Raw genomic sequence first — 20,027 nt, 5'->3', positions numbered from 1 at the left:
CATTGCATTTTGTAGTTGAACACCCAAAAGTCTTTTTTATATATAACACCTTTATTGAATTATCACTTAAGGTATGGACAAACATACATTTATATAAAAGAAAACAAACCATGTTCACATTAACAGTTACACACTTTTTACATAGTATATATGCTTTTATATAATTATCCTTACTCCAACATTGCATAAATTGCTCAGTTCCTGCTTTCCCTTAAACCTCACTCCTCCTCCAAAACATTATCCTGCATGTATTTTTCCCACATGGCTATAAATTTTGCTCATACCTTTTTCCATAGATCACACTTCCAGTTCTTTTATCCTGTTAAAATATTCACTACTTCAGGTACAGTAGATTTAGACTTTCATTTCCATTTTCTAGTAATTGCTTGTTTGTCAGCCACCAGAATTAAACTTAACAAGACCGTAGTATATCTAAGCAATTCATAGGTTCATAGGTTGGTACTAGGCTATCGGCCCTAGGACCTATACAAGCCTAGCCATAACAATTCCCTGGCTATTTCTTCCCACACTATTTACTTCCCTGGACCCCTGTCTAGCAGATCCTGTATCTCAGCTCAGTTAGTTACACCTATTTGTTCACTCAATATTTCTGACAGAGTACTCTCTAGGGAATTTTTGAAGTCTGCCAACTCAGTACACCCCCAAAACATATGTTCCAATATGTTCCCAGTTACCTTTTTCTTCCCAGTCACATCTACAACATTTGCCATCTACCTGAGGAAAAATTCTATGAAGTCTGCTTGGGGTGTAAAATACCTATGCAAACACTTCCAATAACATTTCCTAACTCTTCTAGACTTTGTTGCATAATTGGGAGCCATACATCATCCCATTGTTTCTTTGTGAATTTCTTATCCAGTCTCTTTTCCCAATCTTTTCTTACCTCCTCTGAGTGATTCCTGTAGTTATTGTGCAATATTTTATATGCTCTACTAATTATGCCTTTTTTAACAGCAGCTTCTGTTGTAGATTCAGCTAAAAAGTGTACCAGAGAAGGTGTTTCATCGTAGGATTCATCTCTTTGCCTATACAAAGATATCAGTCCCTGATAGGGAAGGCATTTTCTAGCCTGCAGTCCAAATGTCTTCTTGGACACTTCCCATTCTATTACCTTTCTCTCTCTAGATATTTGTTCCCAATACCTTGGATCTTTTGCCAGTTTTCTCCAGTGAATTCCAGCCCCCTCTCTTCTATTATATGTACCCCTAACTGTAGTCATACCTATTGTGCGAATCTCCTTTCTCCATTCTCACATTGGCTTAGTTCTTATAATACTTTTCTGCTGCTTTATAAGTATAATAACTTAACAAGACTGTAGTATCTCTAATTTTAATTTCTCCAAATCTTTTTTTCAGTTTGTAATACCATGATGGGAATGGACCCCATTCCTAAGTCAAAGTATCATTAAAGTTCATGAAATTAGTACTTTTTCAGTCTTTGATGTCAACCAGAAGTGCTCTTTGCAGCACCTGCAGTGTGCCCAGTAATGACTGCAATTCATACGGGGTTATGTGGATTGGTAACTTATCTAAATATGATTGTAAATTCCTTTTTATAAGACCTGTTGCTCCTACTACTGTTGGAACTGTCTGGGTATCTTTCTTCCACATTGCTCTCATTTCTCCCTGCAAATCCTGATATTTTATGACTTTGCACCTGTTTGTATGCAAGACACTGTAGTCACTGGGTGTAGCGATTTTAATGATCAATGCTACTTTTGTCTTCTTTTCATGGACCAGGACCACTATATCTAGTTTTCTCACATCTGTCTTTTGTACTGTTGGCAATGGGTGATCCCATGTGATGTAGACTTCATTGTTTTCTATGATGCTTTGGGGCTAATATTTCCAGTGTTTTTCAGCTACTTTAATATTATAATGTTTGTACAATCCCCAGTGCAACAGTCTTCCCACATTATTATGCCTTCCGTATACAGTCCTTCTGCCATTAGTATATCACAACCAACAACACGGTGTGTGACTGTTTCCAATTCTGTTTTACAAAACCTACATCTGTCTGTTTCTCCCACATGTTCAATGGACTTTATAAACCAGCATTATGTAGCCCACTATCTTGGGTCACCAATATTGACCTTTCATCTTTTGGTTTGAATTCACCTCTCCTTAACCATTCCTGCATTTGATCCTGATCTAACATGAAGTTCTTCTAGGAGTTTTCTATACCTGCAACTATATTTATGCCTTTTCCACATTTCTAGCCTTCTCATCTGATCCTTCTCTTTATATTCTTTCTTTTGTCTTTTTGGCACATTCAGTTACTGCCTGATTTTTATCTGCTTCTGGTTTGATTTCCATTCCCGGTTGACAATGATATGCTTCTGCTAGATTAAGAAGGGAAGTCATTTTAGAATTATTCTCCTCATGTTTCAAAACTTTCACTATATTTGGGTCTTTTGAGGTTAGCAGTTATGTATGCAGTCCCACAACTGCAGATCTATACATGTAATCAGTTTCAAGGAGGCCCATACCTCCTTCAGAATGGGGAATATGTAATCTTGGTATGCACTGATTTTTATAAATCATTTGATGAGCATGAAGCATCCTTCTTGTTTTCCTGTCTAATCTATCCAACATCTTTTGGGCCATTCAGTCACTCCAAAACTGTAAGTTAGGACAGGAAGTGCAAATTGGTTTATAGCTTAAGCTTTGTTCCTAGATGTCGATGCTATTTTCAGGATTAATTTAAGTCTTCTAAAATATTCCTTACTAAGTTTTATTCACATTTGTTTATGTTTTATTGTTGATCCTCCATCATTTCCCAAATATTTATACATTATTCCTCGCTAAACTTCTTTTATATTACATTCTTGTCCCAAACTAATGTTTTCCTCGTGCTGCAGTTTTCCGGCTTTAAAGGTTGCTTTTGCACATTTATCAAGCTCAAATGACATTCTTATATCATCTGAAAAAGTTTTGACTACTTTCAGTTGTGCTTTCAGTTCCTTATCTGATGAGCTATGCAGTTTTAAATCATTGACAAAGACAAGATGAGAAGTCTTTACACTTTGTTGCTTCTGAGAGCCAAATATAGCCATGACCTAATCTGTTAAGCAGACAACCTAATGGGTCAAGGGCAAGAGTCACCCTGGAATATTCCCTTGGATTTTTATCCCTGGAATAATAATTTGTCCTTTATCTTGGCTTAACTACAAAGTGGTTTGCCACTGTTTCATGGTCGCTATACTGTAATCGGTCAGTGTAGGGTGTATCTTATACATTTTTGAGCACTCTTGTATCCATGAATGTAGGATACTGTCAAATGCTTTTTTGTAGTCTATCCATGGTATACTTAGGTTCTTCTCCTTTTTACAGTTCTCAGCTATGACCTTATTTAACAACACACAATCCTTTGTTCCGTATGACTTTCTTTTATTGTCCTTTTGTTCTATTCCCAAAATTGTTTTCTTCTAAATGACTATAACCTCTGTTGGAATCAATTCCAGTGTACAGTTTATATATCGTCAAATGGCAAGTTATTGGTCTATAATTTTTAGGGTAGCTTACAGGTTCACTTTTAAGTAGAAACATTGTTTTTCCTGTTGTTAGCCAGGTTAGTGTCTGTGCACATATAAATAGTTCTTACTCATGGCTAAATATTTATGCAAAGATGTTAATATTTTTAACCAGAAGTTAGGGACTGCATCTGGGCCTGGAGTTTTCCAGTTAGAGGCCTTTCTTAACTTTGTTTCAATCTCTCTGGCTGTTTCTTCATCCCATTTCATATCTTGTACCTTTGAACTTCTTTTTCTTTCTTTTACTTCTATCCATTTGGCATCTTTGTTATGTTCCAAAGGATCTTCATAAATACTTCTCCAAAAGGTATCCATTTTTTCTTTTTTTGGTGGTCCTTCAATTTATTTTACCTTGTTTCCCAGTTCTCTATAAAACTTTTTGGGACATCAATAAATTGCTTATTTTGTACTTTTCCTTTATATTTTTATCTGTGTATCTTCTAAGTTTTTCTGCCTGTGCTGATATTTTTAGTTTATTATTTGCGATAGCGCATGATAAATCCTGATCCATTATAATACTGCACATTGCTTTTATCATGTCTAGTATTTTTGCTGATCTGTTCCCTCTTTTATAATCTTCTAACAGTGACACTTCTTGTCTTAATTATTTTATAGTTTTCTCTATTTAATACTTCCATGATGGTATTCGATTTCTCTCCTTCCTTTCCCTTATTGCCCTGTGTTTTTGTGGTAGAATTTATCTGTTATTAATTTAGCTGCACGGTAATATATCCTGTTTAACTTCTGTTATATCGCATGGATTTCTATGGACAACACTAATTACTGTGTCCGTTTATTTTATCAAACTTTTAACTTTTGGGGTTTTATTGACCTTCTGCAGTCTATATCATTCACTTATCTTAATATGTCTATCTATCTCTATTAAATCAAGCAACACTTCCCTTAGCTCATTTTCTTCTAAACAGAGGGCACATTTTTTGTTCTCCATTTTCTACTGGCATTCTCTAGAAAGTTCTACAGCATCTTGCTGTGGCACATTCTCTTCAGTTCCATCCTGTGTCATCCATTGCTCTGTCATATGGGAAGTCACTAGCCTATTACTCATCATCATTAACTGCATCAGAGTTTCCACAGTTTACTGTTCCTTTGCTTGCTGTCTAGCTTCAAGTGAACGTTTATACTGGTTTCCTGTGGAAGTCTCCAAAATATCTTCATATGGCAACTGACCAATTGCTTCCCTTTTTACTGGTTTCTCCTTAATTTGGATGTCTATTGCTCTATCCTGTGGGGGTGCTTTCTTAGTTAGATTTTCTACACTGAATCCTTCACTTTGCAGGTGCTCCATAACCTCAGTTTCTATTTCTTTAACTTCTCCATTATTAATCTTCTCTTCTACTTTTCCTCTTTGTCTTCTTATTTTTTGTATTGTAAAGTTTTCCATGTCCGGATTCCTTTTGCCTGTATTTCTCTTCAAATATCTTTGGTGGTGCTCTTTTTGTATTGATTAGTTTTGCTTTTTCTTTTGCATAAATATTACACCATATTAAATTTATTTTTCTTTCCCATGTCCATATTTTTTCTTCAGATGTCTCCTGATCTCCCTGTTTCTCCTTTCTTTGGGGACTCGTTCCATCATGCTGTGATGTAACCTGTGTTAGACCTTCTACATCATATCCTTCAATTCGCTGGCATTCCATAACTTCAGCATCTATTTTTTAACTTCTACTTTACTAATCTTCTTTTCTATATTCCTGCTTTGTGATATTTTTTTTATTGTGAAATTTTCCATATCTGGATGCCTTTGCCTCTATTTCTATTTGAATATCTTTAGGGCTGCCTTTTTTGTGTTGGTTAATTTGGCTTTCGACTTTGCAAAAATATTCACCATATCAAATCTCACTTTGTTTCTCATGTCCATATTTCTTTTTTATACTTTTCACAAATCTCGGGGTTTTGTTTTTTATATTTTTGCACTCCCTCAGATGCTTCTTTTTCCAAACAGATCAACGTTTCTTGGTCTATATAATGTTTTTCACAAATCGGTTGTATTAATAAACACAATTTTTTATTTGAAGCTCCTGACAGTTGTTCTTGTGGAAGTATTTTTCTTTCCTTTAATTTCTGTCGTAATCTTTTTGTATATCGTGTGTCTGGAAATTCTGTCCTTTTTGCATAATAGTAACAATACATAATTTCTTTCTTATCATCAATAGTCCACTCTATCATCTTCATGGCTCTTCTTTGGCCTGTCAGTTTTTGTGATTTTTGATTTTCTACTTTCTTCTACAACAAGGGGGTCATCCTCCCCCATATTTTAAGGATTCTACACTGTCATTTTTTTCAGTTCTGGCACCAATGCGCCTATCAGGTTTGGGCACTTTTTTATGCTGGGTCTTGTGAGCCCAGCTATCTTTTTTAATTTTTGACCTACGTCTGTCCATGATATATGCTATATAAAACCAGTATATATATATATATCAGTGTCATCTTGGTGAGATTTTGTGAAAAACAGGGTCCACCTTATGAAGGTACTCACCAAGACTTGAGAGTGTATTTAATTTCAGCAATACTACTCTCCTTTGCTTGCTGACTTAGCATCTCTCCATTCGGACCCCTAATATTCTGTATGGCTGTTGCTATTTTCCTTAAGGATCTGCATCTAAACTCATATTCTCTCTGTAGTTCTTGACTTTCCTTCCTGTTTCATCATCATTCATTTCTGCATTGAATTATAGCTTTCTGCTTGTGTTATGTATATGTGCCTTAAATGTGTAGCTCTAAAATATCCATTCAAATTGGGTAAACCACCTTGTTCTATTGGAAGGATCAACTTATCCATCTTGACTCTTGCCCTCTTGCACTCTCAGATAAGCCCTTCAACTCTTTATTAATTACTGTCCACAATATCTCCTCTGATTGATAAAATATGCCTGGTCTGTATATAAAACTAAAGGGACTAAAACATTTTCACTGATTGTATCTTGCTATCCATATCCACAAATAAGTGCTTCCAGGTTCTCAGTTTTTGTATTATCTCTTGTTTAGTCTCTTCTCACATCTCAGTACCTGCTGTCATTCATCCAGTCAGGATAAAACAGACAAATGGTTGTGCGTTTGATTCAAGCAGCTTTATTATATACACACACATCAGAATTGATGCTTAGTAACTTAAACATAAATAAACTTATAAACAGACTGACTACTGCACTCATACATGTTAACACTCTGGCTGTTCACTCAAAATGGCACTTCTGCCTGCACGTGCCCTCTATTTATATGCACATGCCCTCACTTTGAAATGCTTCTTAAAGTCACAACACCCACCTCTGATCTACATGATCCCTCTTTGAGAAATAAGTCATGCACAGTAATAATGACAATAGTCATTGACATGCAGTTATACAGAAATAATCCTTTGACATGCAGTTATATAGAACTAATTACAAGTAAGACAAACATGTCCAGGTTGCTGTGTATTTTACACTAGGTCTGGAAATATGACCTGATCACATGACATAAAAATTAGAACTGGGTTTAGCAACAGGGACTGTTTTTAATGAATGTTCAACTTCAGGGACTTTTGGGACATCATCAGGAATAGGAATAAGTAATGAGACATGTCCTTCAACAGGAACATTGTCTGAGTTAATCTGAGATCTAGAGTCTGTATCACAGGTATGATGCTGCAATATCAATTCAGACACCAGAAGAAGATGCCTGTGATTTCTTCTGTATTCTATACCCTCAAATTCTACTAAGTAAGATCTCGGCTCGACACATACACCTCTCACTTGACCAATTCGATCAAAACCTTTCGTCATTTGCATCCTCACTATTTCTCCTTCTTTCAATGGATGAAGAAATCTGCTCATTAAATCATAGTTGGACTTCTGGAATGAATGCTTTTTGAATAGTTGGGCTTTGATTGCTCTGGTGTTTTTAGCATTAAGCACCAACAAACTGGAACTGATAGGCAAGGTTGTTCTGGTCTGCCTAGACAAAAGTCTCTGAGCAGGTGAGCCAAGTAAATTGTCACTAGATATATTTCTGAGATTAAGCAAATTCAAGAAAACATTGGTATTGTCACACTTTGACCTCTCTAGTAATTGCTTTGCACTTTGTACTGCACGTTCATCTAGGCCATTTGACTGTGGGTACTCAGGACTACTGGTAACATGGATAAAGTCCCACTCTTTTGCAAATTTCTGAAATAGCTGACCAGTAATTTGGGCACTGCTGTCAGAAATAACTTTGTGTGGGCTACCATAGACTAATAAATGATGTCTCTACTTAGTAACGACAGTACTTGACATTAGGTTAGGTAGCAAATCAATCTCGTGCTGATTCGAATAAGAGTCTATCAATGCTAAGTAATGACTATTCCACTCAAATATGTCAGTGGCTACTGTTGAAGGTTGTTCAGGAATCAGGTTTAGCTGAAGTGGTTCATCTTGCAAATGGGCTTTAGTACTATTGCATACTGAACAAGATGGCAGTACTTTATCAATATCTTTGGACAGAGAAGGCCAAAATACTAGTCCTCTCACCCTTATTTTCGTAGCTTTGAAACTTGGGTGGCTACGATGCAAAATCTGAATGTACTCATGCTGTGAGGAAGTAAGAACGACAACTTTAGAACCTTTGAAAAGGATACCATTTTCCATCAACATCTCATCTCTGTAAGGAAAATAAGGTTGCATTTCTGTTGGTACACAAGATTGCTTTGATGGCCAGCTAACATTGATAAATTGGTTGAGCTTCTGCAAAATTGGATCAGTCTTTGTATGATCTCTTAACTCATCAAGTCTTGTGGTAGAAAAATTACACACTTCCATGATATCAAAGTAAAAATTCTTTGCATCAAGCTTTTCTGTGGTATTTCTGAGAGGTCTGGATAAGTGTCAGCCAGATAAAGAAATTTGCCTTTTGTATAGACCATTTTGAAGTTGTACTTTTGTAATCTGAGCATCATTCTTTATAGTCTTGCTGGAGCTGTATGCATAGGCTTCTTTAAAATAGTGACTAGAGGTTGATGATCAGTCTCAATCTGGATAGCTCAGCCATAAATATAATCATGGAACTTCAAACATGGAAACACAATTGCCAAAAGTTCCTTCTCAGTTTGGGTAAGAGTTCTAGATGCATAGGCTACTGGCCTGCCCTCTTGAAGAATAACTACACTAAGACTGAACTTTGAAGCATCACAGGAAAGAACCACTGATTTGTGGACATCATAGTATCTGATACGTAGGTGGACTGGCAATTTTCTGTTTCAGGTAATCAAATCCTCTCAGGTGTTGTTCCAACCATGACCAGGTAACATTTTTGCATGTCAGCTCTCTTAAAGGTGCTGATAATTCACTGAAGTGTAGTAGAAACTTGCCCAAATAGTTAACCATACCAAGAAAATGCTGTAAGGCATGAACATTGTCTGGAGCTGGCATCTTAAGAATAGCTGCTTACATTTCAGAGAATTGAGCTTTAGATTCACTTCACCTGCTTTTTCCAGAACTTTCCTGAGGTTTCTGTCATGCTCTGCTTCACCATTGCCTCCAACTAATAAATCACCTACTATTACAGCACACGGATAGCCTGAAAAAAATTCTCCCTTGCATGCTGAAAGACTTCACTGGCAGAATTTATTCCAAAAAACATTCTGTGAAATCTGTATCTACCAAATGGTGTACTGACACAGTTGGTTCTGTAACTGGACAAATCACACCTTGCTGCCCCATTTTATCTAACTGGACTTTGACTCTGTCCTGTATAGCCATCAGGACTCTTCTCACTGGTCTGACCACTGGACTGACCTCTGGGTCTAATTTCATAGCATACACATCTGGAAGTTTACATAGATTGTCTTCAAAAATATCAACATATTCTGTGAAAATAGCATCGATGAAACTGGAACTAGGACATGTGCTTACATGATGGACTTATTTGGTAAAAGAAAGCAGTTTTGTTTTTAAACTGTCTCTGAGACCTAGTAATGACTGTACAGGTCTTTTGACTAGATACAATTGTAAGATGTAACTGTTTCCAGCTGAATAGCATGAACGCACTACTACTGAGCCTTCAGTTTGAATCTCTTCACGTCCATAAGCAACAAGCTTCGCACAATTGGCCAAATGAAGTTGTTCACCAGCTCTTACTCTAGCAAATGTTTCTGCTGACATAACATTGCACTTTGAACCAGTGTCCACTTTGAGCTCTGTGGGTTTATCATTAATCAGGACAGTACAAAAAAACTTTGTTTTTTTGCCAGCAAATCTACTGCATTAACCTTTTCACCAACCACCACTACACCATCTACATAGAAAATAGAGTTACAGTTTTCTATAAGATCAACTTGCTTTTTCGAGTGACCTTTCTTAATAAATGAATGAGACTTGCTTGATTTACAAAGTTTTTGAAACTGGATCTTTTTTACACTTGTGGCATTGCTGACCAAATGTTAAGCACTTTTTTCTTTTGGACTTATGATTGGCACCACAGTCACAACAGTTAACAATGAGACTTGACTTGGGTTTTGCTGACTCACCCTTGTACTGCACTGAGCATGCCCATTTTTACTGAGCTAGTCTTAGAACTTGCTGGAAAGATACAGGCTCTCCATGGAAATCCCACAAGGGCTGCAGCTGCCATGTACTTAAACCTGTTTCTGTTAGGCACATACTGCATGCTGTCTTCATTTGCTCTACAGACTGCTGAAACCATGCTTTTATTACTTGCAAGCATATTTGTGTGCCTTTCTGCAAGCTCATGTGCTTGACAAATCTCTATGGCTTTGCTCAATGTTAAATCACTGCCTCAAAGCAAAATCTTTCTCTCTACAGCATTATTAACACCACACACAAATCTGTCCTTTATCAACTCATATTTCAAATCACCAAATCTGCACATTTTAGCCTTGTTTCTCAAGTCAGTAATAAAAGCTGCAAAAGCTTCTCTTGGATTTTGGTCTCTTGTATAAAATAAGTGCCTCTCCAATGTAATGTTTGTCTAGGGGTTACAAGCTTCTCTAAATTTATGATTCAAGCACTCAGGGTCCTCCCTTGATACAGCTTGTACAACAATGTGGGCAAAAACAAAACCACTGCACCAGATAAAGTCCAGACCAGGCTCTAAAAATGTAAAGCAAGAAATCCAAACAGGCAAAGGACATGTACGGCATAAAACCAAACAATTTACTTAGTAAAAAACATGTAAGCGCTTTCACGTAGTACCCCTAAGCTTCACCAGACCCTTCTCCTGCATATACTGCTGGTGCATACGCAAATGGATGATCTCTTTCAATGGCTTCTGACCCCGCTAGATTAAGCAGAATAAATGCCTTTGTATGTGCATGTTTATCAGAAAAAGCTGCTTGTATGAAAATATCGTATTATCTGCTCAGATGATGTCTTCCTCCAACTTGTAATATTATTAGATCAAATAGATGACTGCACTGCTCAGATGCTCTCCAACTCTTTGCAATATTAGGATCAAATACCAGTGGACTGGATTTGTGAAATGCCTCTGCCATGCCAACACACAGTAATAAAGACCCTTGGAATTGTATATGAACATACATGCATATATCTCAGAAATTTATGCTGGAAACTTGCAATTATGCTCAATAGCAAAACAGACTCTTTGAAATAACTGCACTTTGTGAAATAAGTCTCTGTAGCACAAGTACACTTTGAAATCACTGTACTTTATGAAACCACTCAGTGTAAGAAACTCTTCGAAATGACTGCACTTTGCAAATGAACTGTACACAGCACAAGAAACTTCTCATAATGACTGTATTCTGACTGCATTCTGAAATAATTGTACTGTAATAAAGCACACACTGCAAACACTTTGCACACTCTGAGATACTTCGAACAACTTGAGTTATACGTTGAATAGTTTTAGTCAATGTTAAATAGTAGCTAATATCAAAAGATGTGGTTTACTAAAAAAATGCAGTTGCTTTACTTTTCCATGCTCGTTTTGCCCTTTTATTGTACTCGTTATGCTCATTTGACTTTTATCATGCTCAAGTATACTTTTTGTAGTTTTGTTTTACTTTTATGCTTGCTTGTTAAATCAGATCAGTAATTCTGAGCAGCTGTCATAAGTTTGATTAATAATAATTCTATCGTTATATTGGTTTTTTTTCAATAAGATAATAATCATTTGTGCCTTTTTTTTCTTTTGTTAATGATTAATATTTGTGCTGTGCTTTATGTAATGCTTTTTCTTTATGAAATAAATGATTTATGCAAGTTTTAATTACCTGAAATTTTTTTCTGACCTTATTTCAATTGTTTGAGCAGGTTGGGATGAGTCATTCCTCTATATGCCTCCATTTCTAACTGTGCACCTCATGACTTGACTTCTGGCTTCTTTCTGGCTCCTTGTTGCTCAGACATCCCATTTCCAACACCATGTCATTCAGGCATGCCACGTCTAACACCATGTCGCTCAGACATCCCACTTCTGACCATGTTGTTTGTACAATCAGGAAAAAACAGATGAACGGTTGTGGGTTTAATTTAAGCAGCTTTGTTACATACAAACACATCAGGACTGAAGCTTAGCAACTTAAATTTAAATAAACTTAGAAACAGACTGACTACTGCACTCATACATGTTAACACTCTCTGGCTGTTAAAAAAAATGCACTGCTGCCTGCACATGCTCTCATATTCTCCATGCCCTCACTTACTTTGACTTCTTAAAGTCACAACACACACTCTGATCTACACCTGCCATAATAGAATCCTTTTTAATCCATACTCCTAAATACTTAATGTTATCATGTCCCCATGAATAAGTTTTTTTCCAATTCATGTGTGGTGCTATAGTTTACTATAGCATAGCATTTTTTTTTTTATTTTTAATTTTATATCCTTAAAAAACTTTAAACACCGATATGTCCTTTTCTGTTTTTTCAGGTACAAAATTGTTATTGACTGCAAATAAAGCTAACGTTTATTGATTACCATATCAACTATATCCTTGAATTTCAGAGTTCCTTGTTTTCTTTGTCAATGGCTCTAAATGCAATGCAAATAACAAATGAAAAGAGGACACCCCTGCCTGATTCCTCTATTTAGACACATCAGAGAGGAACCCTCCTAATTTAATTTTTATCAAATATCCATATATCCTCCTAATATTGTTATTATTGTGTATCAGGACTTCTGTTGCTGCCTTCTCTACTAATCTTTAAAATCTTCTTTTACTTTTTTTTCTGTTTTCTCTGACCTACCAACAACAGCACCAAGTTTCTCTTACATTCTACTTCCCAGTGGATCATCATTATTGTGTTAATGTTGTCTGATGTTTGCCTCCCTCCACAAACCACTTTGATTCATGTCTATCAATTTTATCAACACCTTTGCCATTCTTTTAGCAATTATAGACATAAATGCTTTATAATCATGGCTTAAAATTGAAAGGGGCCTATAGGAAGTTGGGTCTGAGGGATCTTTACCATCCAGTGTCTCATTTTTACTTCATTACTTTGCATTTTTATCTTAGTTCTTATAAACACATCATCTGAAATAGTTATTGGATATGTGCTGAAGCTTTCAATTAAATGCATATGTTTCTGTGTAACATAATTTCTGTCTAGTCTAGTCCAGTTATGTAACTTGAGAAATAATTTGTAAATTCTCTCTGAGTCCCTACTACTGAATGTATGTCTTCTATACCAAATATTTTCATAAATTTCTTCAGAAGTCTACCTTCTTTTGTTACATTTTTTTCCTTTTAGGTCTCTCAGATACAGCCTCACTGTTGCAAATCAAGCTCTAGTCCCCACCTATAAGTAATTATTTATTTCAAAATTTTCCTAACCTGTATAATAGTGGTTTAGGTGAAATACAAATACATGTCAGCATAATCCTTCTCTTTTGACAGTAGTCCCTTACTACCACAAATCTACCATTACTGTCTATTTTCCCTATCACTATTAGAGTTCCTCTAGCAATTAGTATAAGTGCACCCCTCATCCTTTGTCCTAATTATTTGCTCTGATATCTATCTGAAATCACAAATATGTCTCCTGTATAATTGCTCTTTGCACTTTGCTTTTCTTAATATGATTCAATACACTTACCTTTTTGTATATACCTCTGAGACCATTCACATGTATATTTCCAGATTTTGTGTTGCATGCACCCATTAATGTTTAGCAGGTTGATCTCTTATACAGTTATTTCTTGTTATCTCCCACCGGAACCTATGCATTTTTACAAGACTTTTGTTTTAATGATGACCAAAATAACAAAAACAGACACCCCAACACAAACAAACACACAACAACTACACACATCTTAAATAATCTTCAAATAATGCAAGCGAACCTCCCTCTAGTGGGAACAATTCCGGGTCATACAAGGATGAACTAATAACTAACTAAACTACCCTAACATTAAAGTTATATTTACAGACTGTAAAATAATACTAATTTCTGTCTGTTCTTATAATCTATGCACTTTTTACAACCCTTACCCACCTCTCAAAACTCAAAGATTACGCATAATTAACTTAAATGCTTTTTGCCTTCTTTTTCTCTTCCTTTTACATGGCAATGCCACCATACATTTCAAAAAAAGAAAAAAAAGAACTACAAAAAATGTATATTTATCACTGGCCTTTCAAACTAAAACCTGTAACAACTAATTTATTATCCACTTGTATCCACATGCAATTTTAATGTAAAAGAATATACCCACACTTTACTAAATTCTTTTTTTTTTTTTACCACTCCCTTCTCCTTCAGTGTTATCCTCAGTACATAACATGGTGGGGCATGGGGTCATGTTTTCAGCAGTTTAACAAGCGTATCTGGTCTCTGATCTTTCCACTTTTCTTGTAGTATTTTCATTTTAGAGCATTGGGGAAAGTTTCACTGGTAAGAGTCTCTCTCTTTAATTAGTATCAAAAAAATGAAAAGAGTCATTAACTTTTGTCTAATAGCTCTCGTTTGGTTGGACATTGACTTTTTTTGTCCTCTGCTTCTTGTTCTATTTCTCAAGAAAATGACTCTTCAGTCAAAAAAAAAAAGGACAGCTAGGTAATCGTAGTAGAGTCGCACCTGTGCCACCTGCCTGCCCCGATTCCCCGATTTTACATTTGTACAGTGAATAATCATTTCCCACAAACACTCTGATGTCTCCTGTTTTTAATGCTTTGCCTTTTTGCCACAGTTTTGCTGGGATCAATTCTTTCTGCTGGCATGATTGCATCTTTACTAATTTGCTAATACAAGGTGTAGCTCTTTAGGTTTCTCACATACACACAATGTACATTTCAGTTAACAGATCCGTTAACAGATCCTCCAGTCAACCAGTCCAGTTGCTATTTATAAAATTTAATACAGCCTACAGCTTCTAGTTTTTTTATCTGACAGAGAAGATATCAGTGAATAGCTAAAGTTTCTCTACTTTTCCAGCATTTTTTTATTTGATTTGATATACGCTTTGAATTTTTTATTTTTATGGCCAACTTGGTGGCGTGACTACAGTTTACCTTTTCCTCTAGATTACTGAGCCTGCATGTCTTTTTGGCCAAAGCTGAACTTTGTTTGAGATGCAGAATGCATCTGGTGAATCTAACACACTGAATCAGATATTTTCAGATGCACGAAAGGACTGGATCCATCTCATGGTCAATAATTATATAATACCCCTAGTGATAATTACTGGGATGATACCACAGATAATGTGAGGGGACCCATGCATGAGTAAAGTATTTAAGAGGTAAAGTATTTAAGAGCTGCCTCTGTCCATTAGTAGTACAGGGGGCAGTCCTGGGATAAATTTCTGATTCCTGTCCATAGATCCAATATGGACAGGGATGAGCTTTGTTTTATATGGATGGGGAGTCTGTTCCAGATCAGAGGAATCCTCTGAGAGATAATCCTGACCCTTCAAACTGTTCTGTTGATGTTGAAGAAGAGGTTTAGGTCACTAGACTGATTATCTCTGATGCCATTTAACTTTCTGATGTGCAGTAATCAGTATTGGGTCAGCCAATGCGCTTGATACAGGTCCACAGGTCACCTCTTAGCAGTGCATAGTGACAGGGCTTTGAGTCAGTCCATGTAGACTAATTTGTTAGGACATGTAATTTTTTTTACACTCTTTTGCTTAAGATATCTCTGTGGCTGCACAGATAGATGCCAAAGAGGCATTATACTCAATGACTTGCCTAATGAGGCACGAATAAAGAGGGACAATGACATCCCCTGATTTGTAGCATATATCCCTTTGTTTCTTTTTTTTGATAATATAGAGGGACTTTTGAGTTGGGTCACTAGCCAGCCTATGTTGGTTGAAAGTTGGGTCACTATCAGGAGCACACACCATCAGAAAAAACAAGCAAAATACCAGGCAAATCAAAAAACACACACATAAGAAAACTCACTTATATTCAACACAAACGATACCAACGCACTATACAAACAAAGTACATACCTTTCTCCATGAGCTAAAGAAGGGGCAAGCCCTGCACTCTTATAAGGGGGGGCTCCCACCCTGCACTGCTAATATACTAACACCGTGACACCCGTTGCTGCCGATATACAGTCTTGGAGTTGATACATTTGCCAAGCAGGGTATCTTGGAGTTAAACCTGACCTGTAATATAGTTGAAGGGTAATATGTTTCTGCATGTACTTGTGGTGGAATATAGTAAGTGTTGATATCCTGTGTGTTTTCAGTATTTTGAGTTTTCAGTATTTTGAACTTTTGAGATTTTGGTCTCAGGATTTTGGTCTTCAGGATTCTGTAGCATTCCCCACTATCCACATATGTTCCCAAATCCCAAATCCCAAACAACTGGGTCAGCTCTTAGGGGTGTATTTTTCAATGTGGTAGTTCCCCAGGGTAGATGACTTCCCAAAGCATAAGATAATGCATTTTTGGCATTTAGTTTCAGTCAGTCAAATTGTCATAGTTTAATGATTTTACATTTGAGACAGAGGGGCTGATTTACTTAGCTAAATGCAAGTGTAACAGTTTTTATGTTTGAAAAATAGAGAGTTGTTTATGTCAGAATGAAAGAATGCAATGCATTTCAGATATAAGGAAAAAAAAAAACAAAAAAGTACTTTATAAATGTAGTAAACATGCTAATCATTACGGACAATTTAAATTCCAGGTTTTGCTGATAGCTGAACTTTCCACAAGAGTTGGAGATTTAAGAGTGAACTGCTTTGAGTAGAATTAAAATGGCAGTTTTTTTATCGGAGTTCAAATAAATCAGGACTTAATGATGTTTCTTTAAAACCATACTTCAGAAATAGAGTTATGGAAAGATTTAATTTATGTTTTAATCTTTATGTACACTATGAAATGGCTTGTTTGTAATTTTGATTTGAAAAGGGTTGCAAGTAATAGATATTAAGATTTTTAGCTAGAGTTTCATTCATTATTTTAACTGCAATGGTCATTTGATAAAGTTTCTCTATTTCAGACGTTTGGTACTTGTAGAAATTGCTTTTGATGAGTCCACATGAATTGAGTAACTAGTACTTCTACTAATACAGGAGTGTATACAGAAGTGTTCATTTTATATTTACAACCTATTAGTGGTGGTCCTGTTTCAAATTAAACAAACATACACATCTCCTGAATTTCTACTCCATATATGTACAAAAATGTACGGTTCCTTTATTGTCTTTACCCCTCTGTAATGATTAGGATGGGTGGTGTTAAATTATTAGTGCTGATCTAGACAGGTTGTGTATAGCTCTGTGATATAAATTAACATTTAGTCGGTGAAAGGTATCTTCTGGTTTCTAAAAGGAAGACTGTAGCTGAGAGTACCTAAACATTATATTGCTAGACCTTTCTTTTGTGAATCTAGCATTCCATGATTATTCCTTTTTGGTTTCCTATACTGCTTGCTTACCTTGAGTTTATTTTTGTGTGATTATCTTCAATTACTTTTTGTCCTCCTTTACTGGGGGCTTGTTTCCCCAGAAGCATTATTTTCCACAAAAAAACATGTCAGAGAAGCAAAATCCTAGAAAAAGACTGAACACACAATTATTATACAGTGGGTGCAAGGTGTGTGCCTTTGTGGAGGATGGAACTATAAATGCTGTTTTCACAAAGAGAAGTTTTTACTTTAGAATATAATTTTCATAAACCTGTTTGATATTTGTTTCCCATACCTCCAAGCAAGTGGCTTTGTTCCATGCATCATTTTATTAAGCTCACAGGGTGTTATATTTTGGAGAAAAAAAAACAGAAAAAGATTCTTCCTGTGCTCTGTAGTCTTGATTCTCACACCAATGGGTTTAGTGGAAAATGTGCACAATTTTCCATCAGACAGCTGTGCTCTGTGGGCTGTCCATTGGAGTAGCTTCATGACTATTACAGCAGTAAGCATCATCTGGATAGGTTGCTGTATAAGGCCAAGGCTTCACATCTTACCCATATGACTCATGCAGACAATAATGATGTGAACTATCACAGCTAGAATGTATACTTTGGCAGGTCTATATCTAGGAGTCATCACCTTGTATTTACAGTCTATGTGAGAAGGCACACAGGTCTCACATCCCTGCCTATATGTATTAACTACTAATATTCTTAAACAATATAGACATTCATTGCAGTGAATACATTGATAATTCACCACCTAAAAGTTAATTTCATAGCACCAGAACAATGGACATCACCCTGCATTTCTTTCTCATATCAATGCCTATTTTTTTCTTCCAGTCCTCCATATCTAGTAATCATCTAACTCAGCTGCTCTTGTGCTCATTTGTTCCTCCGTATGTCATGGTGCAGCTGTTATCGGGGCAGCTAGAAGGGGTTCTCCCAATGGCTGACATATGCACTTGTAGATGTGAAGGACTGCTAGGTTTTCTAGTGTGGGCATGTACACTCCTTTGTATATGCAATGAAGGCTGCTGTACAAACTGGCAAGACAGAACCAAGCACATGTCCCTGTCCAATATGATGCATGCCATTACACCTCTCTGACAGGTGCAAGCACTGCACTGGCATAGACTGATTCCCTCTCCAGGACAGACAAGTCAGCATCGACCATTCACTCCTGACTGCTCCAAGCCAGTCTTAAGTCAGCTAAGTCACAGTCGTTGTTGCTTATCAAATGCTTATATCACTCTAACTCCATGGATATCTTCCTTTATTGAAATGTAGGATCACAGAGGAACACACAAAGAACCGAGAGAAAAATGCAAAGTATGTGTTCTGTTGTTTAAATAACCATCACAACATATCATCTAGGCTTTTAAAAAGAAAGGAGTCACTAAGGCAATCTTATAACTTGATATCACTGTTCTAAATATTAGTGCTTGAATTCATTTTTAAATTGCCAAAGTCATTATGCACTGCTGTGTAATAAGGTGGTTATAAAGGAATGCCCAAAAATGTCTTTTTGAGGTTGTTACACTACTGTTTCCTTCTCAAAAATAAATGATCAAAGGAGCTCATGAGTTGTTATTAAAAGTAAGTAAACACTATCTGAGCTGCCATATTGGTAGCCATTCTTATTGTTTACGCTGGTCATTCTGCATTTCACTGCAGCCTTTGTGGTCTTCCCCCGTCCCTAAAACCACTGCCACAAACACCTACCTGCAGTTGTTCGGCACTTTCTTTGAATTTTCTACTAATTCATACTGCTACTTCCTGTTTTCATTGTCCCTGTTATTTGTAATGCAAGTATTTAAAAGGCATGTAGTAGTTTCACATTCTTGCCAACATGTATTTATGTTTGACCCACCCCACACAATTTCAAAAGTATGCCTATAGCTGATACAGCAAAACATTTTATCAAACATTTCAAAACACAAATTAAGAAACTATAAGCAAGTACTGACATGTTCAGTATTTAGTTATACACAGGTATGCAACAGTTTCACTTTTAAAATGAGTTTTTTTTTCAATATTTTCCATCTGAATATGGCAGATGTTATCCCGTTCATGTTAATACATGTTTTAGGTACCAACACAAAACATTGCTTGTCACATTCCTTGGACAGTATGTCATTCTAAAAGTCTTTACAGAAATGTTTTCATTTGAAATTTTGTTCGTTTTTCCCATATTCAAGTCCTACCACTTTTATAACTTTCTTTGTCAGCTTTGACAAACAATGCAATACTCTTAAATATCAATAAACAAACATTCATTGTAGACACATGCTTATCTGGGCTCTCGACTGCTTAATGTCTTACTTATGTTACATTTTTGCAGGATTAGTTTGGCTTCTGAGCCAAAATGTTGGTATGCAACAATCCTTGGAGTATTCCACTGCTGTTGCACTTTTTATCGTTCTGTTCTATAAATTTTGTGAAAATGTTGTAATGAAAATTTAGGGGGAGGGTCATGTTTGTTAAAACAAATAAAACATATATTTTTAGACAATTGGATTTATTGCTACTCCTTTCCCATGGAATTATCTACTGTATAGTTCCTTTATCTTCTAAGATGAAATAGTAAAATATAAAACTAATTTAATTCAGAAATGATTTTACAATTACTTATGAGAAAT

This window comes from Protopterus annectens, chromosome 1.part2 (assembly GCF_019279795.1).
Source record: "Protopterus annectens isolate FY-2018-M chromosome 1.part2, PAN1.0, whole genome shotgun sequence".
NCBI classification, from domain to species: Eukaryota; Metazoa; Chordata; order Ceratodontiformes; family Protopteridae; genus Protopterus; species Protopterus annectens.
Note: the sequence above shows the minus strand (reverse complement) of the source record.